This window comes from Garra rufa, chromosome 25 (genome assembly GCF_049309525.1).
Source record: "Garra rufa chromosome 25, GarRuf1.0, whole genome shotgun sequence".
Classification (NCBI taxonomy): Eukaryota; Metazoa; Chordata; class Actinopteri; order Cypriniformes; family Cyprinidae; genus Garra; species Garra rufa.
In genome coordinates, this window is record NC_133385.1 from 4111578 (window position 1) to 4126525 (window position 14948).

The following is a 14948-nucleotide window of genomic DNA, read 5'->3' on the forward strand; positions in this document are numbered from 1 at the left end:
GTTTGTTCAAGCAGATCTAGTGCGCTGAGAGAAAACAATGAAAATTTAAGTATGTTTTCGTTTAAATGCTTTCGATGTTGATGCAAGTCAAACTCTACAGTTCTGCCTCCTGAGTTCTTACCCTCCTAGCTGGCGGTGTTTGTTGTCTGGATGTCCTTTGCTTTCATAACTGCAGCTCAGACGAGTCTTTCTCTCTCCGTTTGAGCCGTAGACGGGACAGCATGGGCGTTTCCTGGCTCGCTAACCCAGGGGCCTAAAATACCCAGGGGCAGCGTTCACAAATTGTGCGGTGAGAGAGTTTAACAGCCTCTCCGTTCAAGAGCCGAGACGCTGTGCCAAAGTTACATGAGGGGTGAGAGAAAGGGGAGGAACTACAGGAGGGGGGAGAAGAAAAAAACGCAAATGTGAGAGACAGGGAAAGAAATGAGATGAGAAAAGGTCACTGCCGACACTCGTGTAAACACCAGCAAAGGATTTACAGTGTGGCAAGAAAGCTCTCGTTGCGGAAAAGACACAAAGAGACTTGGAGTCTCGGCCCAAGAGGAGCAGGAGACCCAAAACGAGGAGACATTCCAGGAAAAGACAGACCTCCCCTCCTCTCTCAACTGGAAAAGCTTTGTTTTAATGGAGTACAGGCTTCCTGGCCGCTGTCAACTCAGGGATGAGAAAAGAGAGGTTGCTGATCTCAGAAACAAGCCGTGAATGGGTTTCTTTCACCCTGTCCCTGCGTGCTCTCCTTTTAGCCGTGTGTACTTGTGTTCTTTATTTACACTTTTCTGACATTCAACATATTTACCTTATAATTTGGTGGATTTCTGAGCCAAAATGTGTGCAAGAAATGTCATTTTATTTGAAGGGGTTGTGAAATAAGCTGTGATGGCATAGCCCCGCCCACACGGCCTTGCTTACATCAGCAAGAGAAAAAAGTTGTTGCAGAGGCATAGAAAGTGAATTTATTTTGCTAAATATCACAAAAAACACATTCATTCCTCAGATAAGGTTACAAAACTAGGGTTCGCAAACCCCTGGTGGTTCAGGAGGGAACTGCAAGTGGTTCATGAGTTGAAAAAAAGCTAATTCATTAAATCATACAAACAGATATATCTGCTTTCTTTATTTTTTGAAGATGACAACACAAAATTGCACTGACAAATAATTTTTTGGTCAAATTGAATATTCAGCGAGAAAAAAAAAATGACAAGAGGGTTATGATTTTACCCCAAGTTATTAAATGTAAGGAAAAGCTGTTGCAGAAATGGAGAAAGTGAATTTTTTGTGAAATATTACGAAAACAAACATTTTATTCTTCAGATCAGAGTTTCCCAAACTAGGGTTTGCAAAGCCCTAGTGGATTAAGAATGAACTGCAAGTGGTTCGCAAATTGGTGAAAAGCTAATTCATTAAATCATAAAAATGTAAAATTGAAATAATTTAATTAAAATTTAACACTTGCAAAAACAGATCTTTACTCAAGTTTTGAGTGAGTACATGTCTATTCATTTTCTTTATTTATGCACTTTTGAAGATGACGACAAAAAATGCCATGTGACATTTAAATTTTTTTGGCATATTCCTGAGTCTACTTGAATACTTAAGCAAGATATAATGAGGTGAGGGACTTGATTTTATCCAAAGGTATTAAAAAATAGGAAAAGATGTCACTGCCCCGCCCACATGGCCTTGCTTACATCATCAGGAGAGAAAAGTTGCTGTAGAGTCAGAGAAAGTGAATTTATTTTGTAAAAACACTTGTGAGAAATGTTTCTTTCGTCATGTTTTGATCTAATACAGTCGTTTAATTTATTTTTTGAAGATGACAACACAAAATTGCATCATTGACAAATAATTTGGCGATTTTTTTAGTCAAAATGAATATTCATAGAGAAATAAAAGGACAAGCGTTGCAGAAGTGGAGAATTAATTTCAAAATCAATTATGAAATTCTTATTCTTCAGATCAGGGTTTCCTAAACTAGGGTTCACAAAGCTTTATTGGTTCAGGAGGGAACCGCAAGTGGTTTGTGAGTTAATGAATAGCTACTTAATTCAATCGTAAAGTTGTACAATTGAAAATGGTAACCTAAAATGGCATTTGACACATTTAAATTCAATAATTTAACATAACATTTTATTTAGGGATGCTCATATTGACCGTTTAACCGTTAACCGACAGTAAGAATTTTAACCGATTATTACTATCAGTTAAACGGTTTAAAAGGGTTTTTTTCTATTATTTTTTTTTTACGTTTGCTGCATGGTGAAAGAAATAATGCTATTTGTAAGTTATCTGTTTACTCACGCGCGCGTGTCGACACGTGCAGTGTGGCTGTACAGACATATTTCGCTTCACCTTTACTTAGTAAACAGATGTAGTATATGCAACTCAGTGGCAAGTGGCGTTATTGGGTTATCAGAGAGTGAATCCGTGAGTGAATGTATTCAAATTCTGAATGAATTATAGTCTAGAAAGTGCGCAATAGGCGCTGCCGTTACAATCACTGGAAAGCTATCACTCATCCTAGAGTAGTTCATCGCAATCTCATAAAGTTATTAAAAAGTAATAAAATAACCTTTAGACTGCACAATTAATCTCTTATTTATATAATGCCAACACTTTCTTTGTTTTAATAAAAGAGTTCGCGAAAGTTTAGAAATCAGCAAAACTGAAACCGGCACTTTGGTTGGTGAGTGGATTGTAACATAGCCTCCTCTGATTGGCCACAGCGATAATCAAATCAACATACATGTCTGTGATTTGCTATTGCTGAACGCTGTAAAACACGCGCACACGCATATGACAGTGGATGGAAGTCCCGAACCGCAAATTGAAAGGGTTTTTGTGATGGTGTTTTTTTCGCGGATCTAAGAGTTAACAGGCAGCGGTCCTGCCTATCCGTACAGCATGTGGACATGTTAAAATCTAGGCACACTGAGGTATTGGCTGGCCTGCTATATTTTTATGTCCGACGAGAAGAATAAGACCGGTACAGTTCTTCAAAGCGCATAAAAGGATTTAGTGTGTTTTAGTTTTGTCATCTTAATTAGGTAGTTATTTAATTTATACATATTTAGTGTAGGCCTATTTATATTATTCTTTTTTTTTTTCATTCAGATTTTCTCTGTTCTCAGAACCGCTGCTGATGCGTGATAATTTAAGTATATGTCAATACAGTTTTTGTTGTTGCTCTGTATGCTGCTGTTTGCACGTTAAAATAAAACATTTGCTTGTATTTTTAATGTATCATCACAGATACTCGTGCATTCTATTTTTATTTTAAACTAATTTATTATTCTAATTTTATCAGTTAACGGTTAATGTTCGGATAACGAGCAGCGGTTGTCGGTCAGGAAAATTAACCGAAATGAGCATCCCTAATTTTATTATAAGTAAAATCGCTAAAAATGTTAAACGAAAAAAAAATTTGGGGTTTGAAAACCCTTAGTGGTTTGGGGGGGAATTGCAAGGGGTTTACGAGTTGATCAAAATCTAATTCATTCAATTACAAACAAAAAAAATTAAATTGCTAAAAATTTTAAACAAAAAAAAAAAAATCATAAAAATCTGTGAAAAAAGTTTCCGTTACATATGTTTTGAGTAAACAAGTCAATTTATTCAAACTAGGGTTTGCAAACCCTATTGGTTTGGGAACTGAACTGCAAGTGGTTTGCGAGTTGATCAAAATCTAATTAATTAAATAACAACAAAAAAAGTTAAATTGTTTTTTTTCCAGGGTTTTCTGAACAATTGTTCACAAACCCCTAGTGGCTCAGGAGGGAACTGCAAGTGGTTCACAAATTGATGAAAATCTAATTAATTCACTTACAAACAAAAAAGTAAAATAGCTAAAAATAAAAAAAAAAAAAAAAAAAAAACTGTGAAAATGTTTCTGTTACTTATGTTTTGAGTAAATGCCAATTTATTCAAACTAGGGTTCGTGGTTTAGGAGGGAACTGCAAGTGGTTTGTGAGTTGATGAAAAGCTATTTAAAGGATAACTGTTGCCAAAATGCAACCTGGGCTGTTTTTTTTTTTTTTTACTGTAAACGAGACCAACTTATATCTAAAAGCATAATTACGACAAACGAGCCGTTTTTGAGATTGACCGTGATTTCGTTTTGTGGTCAATGGCCGGTGAATGGGCCATAACTTTAAGCGCATCAAAATCGATATTTTTCCAACACTAAGAAGTAGGGGTGGGACGATACAGGTAACTCACGATTCAATTCTGTGGCGATATGTGGCCCACGATATCGATAATATCGCGATTCACGATATCTACGATATTCAATATATTGGAAGAAATTTCATCAACGATATATCACGATATATGTGACTGAAAAAGAAAAAAATACCCATGATAAGAAAATCTTATGCATTTATTAATGCCAACATTTCCAACACTGTGCAAAGAAATATGCATTTGCATAATAACTCACTGCCTCCTGGTCTTAAATGTAAACACTGTACAGCTAGACAGATAAAAGTGCCTAAACATTAAAAAACAACATGAACATTAACTAACATGTGTAAACCTGAAACGTCAGTAGTAAGTTTACTGTAAAGTGCTTTATGTTAACCTGGACAGTGGTCTCATCAAGGCATATTCTTCTTGAGGAACAATAACGCCTGTTTCACACATACTCCGTCTGCAATGTGTATGCAGTCCGTGTGCGTTACGTATGCGATGCAGAAGCAGCACGGACTCATTTTGCTTTCACACAGGACACGTTTGCAGTCCGTTCCTGATCCGCGGCTGTTTACCACAAACACACCATTTATCCGTTATTTTGATTTCAAATACAAACGTGCTTTTTCAGCATTGTGATACTCTTTTATCACAGTACACTAATACAATTCTAGATATATTCACGTTTAAACTCAACGTATAATAAACAACGTATTATTCAATGCACTTGCACAGCAACCGCGTGCAGTGTGAACGCTCTAATCCGTTAACATGGGTGCGGAAAAAAAATACTCAACGCATAAGCACTGCAGACGGAGTATGTGTGAAACAGGCGTAACTGATCAGCATGCTCAACTAGCGGGTGCGTCTTTGATTTGTTTTTCGTTATCTTCCGCCATTCTTCTCACTTCTCTTTTTTTCTGCGCTTCTTCTCTGATGTTGTCAGATAACTTGTGTTCTTCACTGGCCGCTGCTTCCGCCACTTTACGCCTATTTACTCGAACAGCGCCCCCCGCAAACAGAATGGTAGATATTGGGTAGTGACAGTGACACTGACGACGGGTAAATTAATCATTTGTGTTGTAATAAAATATCGATATTGGCCGTTAGTGTATCGATTATTTATTGCGACAGAGAGCACAACAATATATTGCAATATCGATTTTTTTTCCCACCCCTACTAAGAAGACTCGACACACCATGAAACTTTGCTCGAAGTATCGCCTGGGTCTCTACACATGAACTCCAGCATTGAGAACATTGTGTACACAGAGTTTACTAAAAAGAAAGGTTTTGACTCACTTTCACTGTTTGGGTTTCCGCTAGCGGCCGTCTTGTCAGTCAAGAGGTGTTGATCTCCGAATGCGAGGATGGATAACTCCTAAAGCATATTTCCATATAAATGCACGGCTAATTCGTTGTTTTGTCACAAGTGAAAAACATTAAACTTCTAGTTGTAAAAAGAGCCTCATATAAGCCTAATATTTCGTCCTGTGGAGTCCATTCATTCGCATTCGGAGATCGACACTTCTTGACTGGCAAGACGGCCGCCAGCGGAAACTCAAACAGTGAAAGTGAGTTGTTCAAAACCTTTCTTTTTAGTAAACTCTGTGAACACAAACAATGTTCTCAATGCTGGAGTTCATGTGTAGAGACCCAGGCGATACTTCGAGCAAAGTGTCATGGTGTGTCGAGTCTTCTTAGTGTTGGAAAAATATCGATTTTGATGCGCTCAAATGTATGCCCCTAGTACTCCCATTCACTGGCCATTGACCACAAAACTAAATCACGGTCAATCTCAAAAACGGCTCGTTTGTCGTAATTATGCTTTTAGATATAAGTTTGTCTCGTTTACAGTTAAAAAAAAAACAGCCCAGGTTGCATTTTGGCAACAGTTATCCTTTAAATACAAAAAATATTAGAACTAAATAAATAAATGCATTAAAATAAAACCAACTTTAATAAAAAAAAATATTGAATTATAAAACTAAATTATTGAAAAATTAACTTGAACTTCAAATATATTTTAGGCCAAGTGGTTTCAGCTGGCAAAGAAAGTTAGGGAATCCTTGCTTTAGATTAGCGCACTAGTGAATCGTTTACTAACAGAACTCAACGTGATGCAAAATACAAATAAAACCTGTGAAACGTATCCTACTTGTGTCTTGCTCCTCTCATGTGCCCTCTTCAAACATGGCTGCCACTCTGGCTGAAGACGCACGTGCAAGCCGTCAAACACAGTCAACGGCAAAGAACAGAAAACTGAACGGCGGTCCCTGCACCTAAAACCGCATTTCCTCACAGCAGCATGGATCTTACCCTCCCCGCGCGCGTTTGCTCCTCCGCCTGCGCCGGTGCTGTGCGTCTCTCCCCTCCCCCTCCGCTCTCCTCTCACTACTCACTACTCGCGCACAGAGACACGGAACGAGGCGCGTTGGAAATGCACTGGCTGACAGCGAAGGACAGCTGCTCTCTCTCTCTCTCTCTCTCTCGCTCGCTCTTCCCTTCCCCCACGGCTCACCGCACACACACAAGCTCTTACAGCGAGCTAAGAGAGACAGAGCGAGCACATGAGGACGGGAGGGAGAGAAAGAAAGATGGAGAAAAACAGGAGGGAGGGGAGAGGCGGCCATGAAGGGGCTTTGTTTCACCATTTCTCTGATGGCTTTCGCAGGCCTCACCAACATGGCAAGATTGAAACACTTGAGAACAAATTCAATAGGTGGGAATGTGACCATTTGTTTATGGCATTTAAATATCGATATGAATAAACAAATTACATGAAAACGGTGACATGCGAACATTGAAATCTTAAAGGAACACTCCACTTTTTTTGTAAATAGGCTCATTCTGCAACTCCCCCTGAGTTGATAAACTGAGTTTTACCGTTTTGAAGTCCATTCAGCCGTTCTCCTGTTCTGGCGATATATCACTTTTAGCATAGCTTAGCATAGATCATTGAATCCTATTAGACCAATAGCATCGCATTCAAAAATGACCAACGAGTTTCCATATTTGTCCCATTTAAAACTTGACTCTTCTGCAGTTATATCGTGTACTAATACCGGCGGAAAATGTAAAGATGCGATTTTTTAGGCCGATAACGTTAGGAACTACACTCCCATTCCGGTGTAATAGTCAAGGAAGTTTGCGGCCATAATACCGTAACAGCTTTACATTTTCTGCCGATATTAGTTCACTCTATAACTACAGAATAGTCAAGTTTTAAACCACATTTGGAAGGTGAAAAGAAATGAGGAAAAATGCCATTCTTAAATAAATAAATAAAAATATAAGAATAAGAATAATACAATTAAATAAAAATGGCAAGTAATTTACTAAAACTAAAAATAATAGTAAAACAATTCTATACTATTTTCTTTAAATGAAAACAAATAAAACATTTAATTTTTCATGCATTTTTTAAAATTTAAACAAAATGGTAATCATTGACAAATTCATGGTTTTAAATGCTAAATTTTATACATTTCTATATATTTTAGAATTTTTTTTAATAAAATAAATCTGGTTCCAAGACTAGTTCCAAATTAGCATTTTAGTACTTTTGATGGAAAAATCAGCTATATAGGTAGCATTACACACAAAAAAAACATCAATTAAAAGTACCATTTATTAAAACAAAACTCTGATAACTCATGCATTTAAGACTAAATCATGAGTCTTTTGAATTGGATTTTGACAAAAACCCAAGCTGTCACTGATTTAGTCATATATAAATATGTAAAACTATAGTAAAACTACTGGCTGTGCTGTTGGATGAATGGTTGACGAAAAACAAAGTTATGAAAATCAGCCAATTTTCTCAATACTTAGATATTTTTGCACACTCAGATTGAAGATTTTGCATCTCAGCCAAATATTGTCCCATCCTAACAAACCGTACATCAATGGAAAGCTTATTTATTCAATTTTTATTAAGCTTCAAAGTAATTTTTTCAATTTTTTCCCATAAAATTAAATTTCAAATGATTATTTTAATACTTTTGAAGAAGCAATCACCCCATATACTTATCATTACACAAAACCAACAGCTTTTGTCTGGAAAAAAAATTAAATTACCTGAGATTCTTCCCAGGCTGTCATTGAATTTGGTCATCTATTAGACACCACTGGCCATGCTGTTGGATGACTGGTTACCAAAAATCAATTTTTGTTATGAAAATAACAAACAGAACTGGTTCTGATTAATACTACTTCTCAATTCCCAACCCTACCTCTGATGATGAACTGGAATCAATGACGTTGTTCAAATCACCAAGCATGAGTAATAGTAACAGTGACGGTTGCCTTAGCAAACCCCGCTTAATTATAAAGAAAAAAAGATGACTTGACTGTCAGAGTTAATGGCTGAATCACAAAGCACTAAAACAGACAGAGAGAGAGAGAGAGGGGAAAGGCCATCACGATTCGACGGTTCCCACCTCCCTGTCTTTATCTCCCTCTGGATTTATTGCTGAGGATGTAGCAATTACGCCCAGCCGAAACAAGCAGCCCAACGTGAATTTTTTCAAAAGGAGATTGGAGAGTCTGCAAAATAAGAAAGAAGCCGTCGCATAACGATAAACCTAATCCTGTTGGCAGCGATACGGAGATCGCCTTGAGGGAACACGTTTTCAGCAAATAATGAAACCTTAAGAAGTGTTAAGAAGGGGAGAAAAAATAACCTGGGTATTTACTAGCACAAGATCAGCCCTCTGACAGGGAGAAAAGGAGAAACTATAAATCAATCCGTGTTCCTGTCAGCATCCCTTAAAATGGAGCGTGGCGTGCCAGAGCGTGTGGGCTGACGGAGCGCTACTGAAATACCGTCGACGAGGTTTAAAATAAGCACGCGGCGCGTCACGCTAATCATAACGCATCGGGCCTTTACGCCAAAGCTGGTGTGTTTTGATAAGGTTCTAGGAAACAAAAACAGCTGCCAAGAAGAGCTCGAAGAAAAGCTTATTGCGTCTCCGGGGATTACGAAGGTGCTCTCCTGAACGCTTAAGACCTCCAGGGATGGGACAAAAAAAAAAAAAAAAAGTCACCTTTAGAGCAAACAATCAGAGAAAAAGCTTGTGTGGTTTTACAACCTACCCAAGTAAAAAGCCTTAAATTAATTACAAGCACAACTAATCTGTCTAACGCCAAAAAAGATTACGTTACACTTGACTATACCACACTAACATCAATTACTGAAGTAAACCAGAACAGTTTTCTGAGGCGTTCGCGACTGGAAACTACTGAAAAAATATTTAGGAGCAGCTTTAAAGGTTTCCATGTGTTTTTGCGACATTAAAGGAGTAGTTCACTTTCAGGACAAAAATGTACAGATAATGTACTCACCCCCTGGTCATCCAAGATGTTCATGTCTTTCTTTCTTCAGTCGTAAAGAAATGTTTTTTGAGGAAAACATTTCAGGATTTCTCTCCATATAATGGACTTCTATGGTGCCCCCGAGTTTGAACTTCCCAAATGCAGTTTAAATGCTGCTTCAAAGGGCTCTAAATTCTAAATTCGGTTATTTTCTAAAAACATTTACAATTTTTAGACTTTTTAATCTCTACACAGAGTATAGAGCTAGACAAGATGAGCATATGAAGTTAAAAAGTATATAAATTGTAATTGTTTTTAGAAAATAACCGATCGTTTTGCTAGATAAGACTCTTCTTTCCTCGGCTCTGGTCGTTTAGAGCGCTTTGAAGCTGCATTTTGGAAGTTCAAACTCGGGCACCATAGAAGTCCATTATATGGAGAGAAATCCTGGAATGTTTTCCTCAGAAAACTAAATTTCTTTACGACTGAAGAAAGACAGACATGAACATCTTGGATGACAAGGGGGTGAGTACATTATCTGTACATTTCTGTTTTGAAAGTGAACTACTCCTTTAAGTATCACAGTCATATCTGTCAAATCTAGGGCTGCCATTAACAACTATTTTTATATCGATTAATCGATTAATCTAAACGACTAAATACTTTTACTCAAGGCGAGACACTGTGAATAGGGGGGAAAAACTAATAGTTATCACCTTACTTAGTTGATTGATTACATTGATAACTGCAAACTTTTTTTATTAAAAGTTTTCTAAAATGTTAGGTTTAAATATGCAACTGAGCCATTATTTAATGAAATATGCGCTAATTTGCATACATTTCTAGTACAAAAATCTAAACACTGCATTAAGTCAGTTTCAAAATTCTTGTTTAATTTTTTTTTGACAGAGTCAAATGTTTTTACAGAGGAGATTTTGGGTATCTCATTTTGTTACCCAATAATTCAGAAACGAATTAGTAACTTATTCTTATTCTGTTGTTTTAATAAGAAATGTTAAAAAGCTTATAAAATATAATAAAAAAAATTGACATACTTTTAATTAAGTTAGTTACACTGGTGTTGTTCACGGTCAAAAATGACCGCCTTTGGAAATGAATGGGAAATACATAAAAATATGAAAATACAGAGAATTTCTTGTGCATACAATCCACAAATCATTCACGATGCAGAGAAAATGTGCACAAAAATAGACACTCCACATCCATGGCTATAATAATATGGCAAACAAATAGAATTTGTTATATAATATTTTTAACAATGTCTTTCTCTGTGTTCAGGTTTGACTGATGTAATGTAAAAACTGACATTTCAAACAAAAAAAACCTAAACCTATGCAAAAAGTTGTCTTTGAGATTGAGATTTTTTCTTTGTTATTTTGTATTTTGAGAGAATTTCATGGTACTAATGAATATTTCTGCAGTAATTATGATAATTTTTTTTCCCATTGAAAATAACACAAGATTCTAAGATTTTTAGATTACTTTTCAATTATGGCAGTATTTCATGTTAAAATGCAATTCCATGGTTTAGCCACTATATTCTTATATAACTCTATGTAAAAGGCTTATCAACTCTCTAGTTGTTTTTAGTCATAATGACTTATTTTTTATTAAGTTTTGGATTTGGATATACATTTAGACATCCTCAAAGACAACTTTTTCTACCCACATTTTTTTTTCCCAACCATATGGCACTAATCTGACTTCAGAAATTGGATTTTAAGAGGCATTGTCTCCATTTTAACATTAAATACTGCCATAATTGAAAAGCAAAATGAAATTCTGTAATATTTTCAATTGGGGGAAAAATGGTCATAATTTTTGCATAAATATTAACTAGTCCCATGAAATTGTCTCAAAACACAAAGTAAGAAAGAAAAAATATTATAGAACAAAAAACATATGTGACCCTGGACCACAAAACCAGTCATAAGGTTAAATTTTACAAAACTGAGATATATACATCATATGAAAGTTCAATAATTAAGCTTTCTATTGATGTATAGTTTGTTAGGATAGGACAATATTTGGCCGAGATACATCCATTTGAAAATCTGGAATCTGAGGAGGCAAAAAAATCAAAATACTGAGAAAATCACCTTTAAAGTTGTCCAAATTAGGTTCTTAACAATGCATATTACTAATCAAAAATTACATTTTGATATATTTACAGTAGGTATTTTACAAAAAATCTTCATGGAACATGATTTTTACATAATTTCCTAATGATTTTTGGCATAAAAGAAAAATCTATAATTTTGACCCATACAATGTATTTTTGGCTATTGCTACAAATATACCCCAGCGACTTAAGACTGGTTTTGTGCTCCAGGGTCACATATTACATTGATTTTACTGAAAGTAAAAAAAAGTTACATTTCAGGTGTTTGGTTACTTTTGAACAACACCAGAGAGTTAAATCTGGATTATCTTGAGATGGTTTATTCACTGGCCGTCTAGCAAATCCACTGAGCTGTAGCAATAAGCCAATAACGGTGGCCAGCGAGGGTGTGAACCCGCGTCCAGTCTGTTTTTGACTTTAGATGTTGGAAAATACAGTTTATGGCCAGCAAAGATCCCACTATTAAACATTCGCACAGCCGACGTAATCCTCTGAAAAGGATTTCCTGGACCGCCATCCGACATAGCAATAAACTTAGCAAGAGTTACGACCGTGAGCTCTGATCTTGCTGTCGTGCGGTCCGAGAGCAACTTACAACGACTCATAGTGATCCCCGCTATATTTGGGGTCAGAATGCAGACTGCTGAATCAACGCGGGTATAACGAATGACGGCGTGGGATGCAGACGTGCAAATAGTTTGGGTGACAACAGCAGACATATGTTCTTTACAACATGTATAATGTGAAACGGCATTCACAAGTCATTTAACGGCTGTAATTTGAGCTGCTTCTGAATGAAATTGGATATTTGTTGAGAAGGGGGGAAAAAGAGCATGACTTGATTTGTCAGATGATGAAGAGTAGGAATGAACAGGAATGACATTCAAAAATAAATCAATCAATAAATAAAATATTTAACAAAAAAAAAATATATAAATAAAAATAATAATAATAATAAAATTTGGGGGGGGGGGTAATAATACAATTTATTTATTATTATTATTATTATTATTATTATTAGTCAAAATGATTAGGGATAAAACAATATAGAAATTTTGGACAGTATGATAAGCTGGCAATTATACAAATGACAAAATAACCGATAAATGTTAGAAATTAAATTCTATAATATTTTGTCTAAATAAAAAATAAATGAATTACTATTTTGTCTAAATAAAATAAATAATTAAATAAAAAATAATGCCAGTACTGCCATTCTCAAAAAAAAAAAAAAAAAAAAAAAAAAACAATAAAAAAGTGGAAAAAATAAATGTATAAATAAATACATGACAGAAATGCCATTCAAAAGAAAAAAAATATATTATAATAATAAAAATAATCAAATCATAATTACAAATAATTAGGGATAAACCAATGTTGAAATAATATATGCAAATAATGTATAATATATAACATATATAATGTTAGAAATTAAATTCTGCACTATTTTGTCAAAATAAAATAAAAAAATATAATACTTATAATTTTTAAAGATACATGTGATTTTACTCAAAACATTATGAAAACTACAATTACAATAAACTACAATTTTGAAAACATCAAAATGTATAATAATTGTGAGACTTGCTAAAGATTTAACTGTTATTAAAACATTGTTTTTTTTAAAGATTAAAATACAAAAAAAAGTCAGTATTATACGATGCCAAAAATAATTATGGACATTACATGATGGCAAATATTGGTTGGTATGTTTAATATGTGACCATGGACCACAAAACCAGCCATAAGTGTCAATTTTACAAAACTGAGTTGTATACATCATCTGAAATCTGAATAAATAAGCTTTCCATCAATGTATGATTTGTTATGATAGGGTAATAATTGGCCAAGATACAACCACTTGAAAATCTGGAATCTAAGGGTGCAAAAAAATAACAAATCAAAATCGTTAGTTATTAGCAATGCGTACTACTAATCAAAAATTACGTTTTGATATATTTACGGTAGGAAATTTACAAAATATCTTCGTGGAACATGATTTTTACTTAATATCCTAATGATTTTTGGCATGAAAGAAAAATTGATAATTTTGACCCATACAATGTATTTTTGGCTATTGCTACAAATTTAACCACAAGACAATCTAAACTAAATCATCCTCAAAGTTTAAATACAACAAATCATAACCTGGCATGGCAAAATTATGATTAAATTCTGTGTACTGTCAGTTATCCAGCTCATCATCATAGATTGTGGTTCAGTCCACGACTGGAGACGCCTTGTTAAAGAAGGTCGCTTCTCCTGGTCAAATGACTGCAAAGAGGGGTTAAATTAGCCGGTGTTATTCTCAGGGTGATAACGACTGCGTGCGCAGTGTTAGTGGATACGCTAGTCCGGCAGAGGCACACAGCAGGGACCGTTGCTCCAGCATTCCTGCACGGCCACGCAAGGTGGGAAAACCAGCCTTGCCTGCCGTCGGACGGCTCAAGCCCACGGCGCCCCGCCTGCACCACGGGATGTGGAAATGCGAAACCACTTTAGAGACGGTTGAAAAGCTGGTCTGGTCCCCCTCCCTGACACTCGATAGCATCCCCTTCTCACACCTTGAGATCTGGTTGTTAGGAGGAAGAGGTATTTTTGGGTTTTGTTTGAGCTGTTGTCGTCCCTCCCCTTAGGCCCTGAGCGAGCCCCCTGTGCTTGTTTAAGGAATGTACCAGAAGACAATAGCGGCAGTCAGAGGAAGTCATGAATGGGGGCCATTGGTCGCAGAGCATTGTAGCGCCAACAGTAAGCTTTCAACCAGGGACAAGCTCAGTATGGCTCTACTAACCACAAGAACACAACCAAGCAGGAAAACGAGCTTCGACACAACATAAACGTTTTCATTTCAACTTATGAATTAGACCAGAATTGCAATTTACAACTATGAATTTGCTTGACTTCTTGCATTGCATCGAATGTATGGATTTTATCAGTTGCAATCCCTGGGAATCAAACCTATGACCTACTCTACTGTTTGAGCTACACTACACACAAACACAATGCAAGTCAATGTAAAGGTCAATGCTTAGCAAACACAATGCAATGTATGTTAAGAGCATGCTTTATCGGTTCATATATTCCCTGGGAATCGAACCCATGACCTTGACGTGCTATATTTATTGAGCTACAGGAACACAATGCATTTGTCAATGCTTAGCTAACCCAATGCAATGTACTACTATGCATATAGCTGATGCTTTTATCCAAAGTGACTTAAGTTGAATTCAAGGCATATGTTCATGTATTCCCAGGGAGTCGAACCCATGACCTTAGCTGTACTGTTCGAGCTATAGGAAAACAA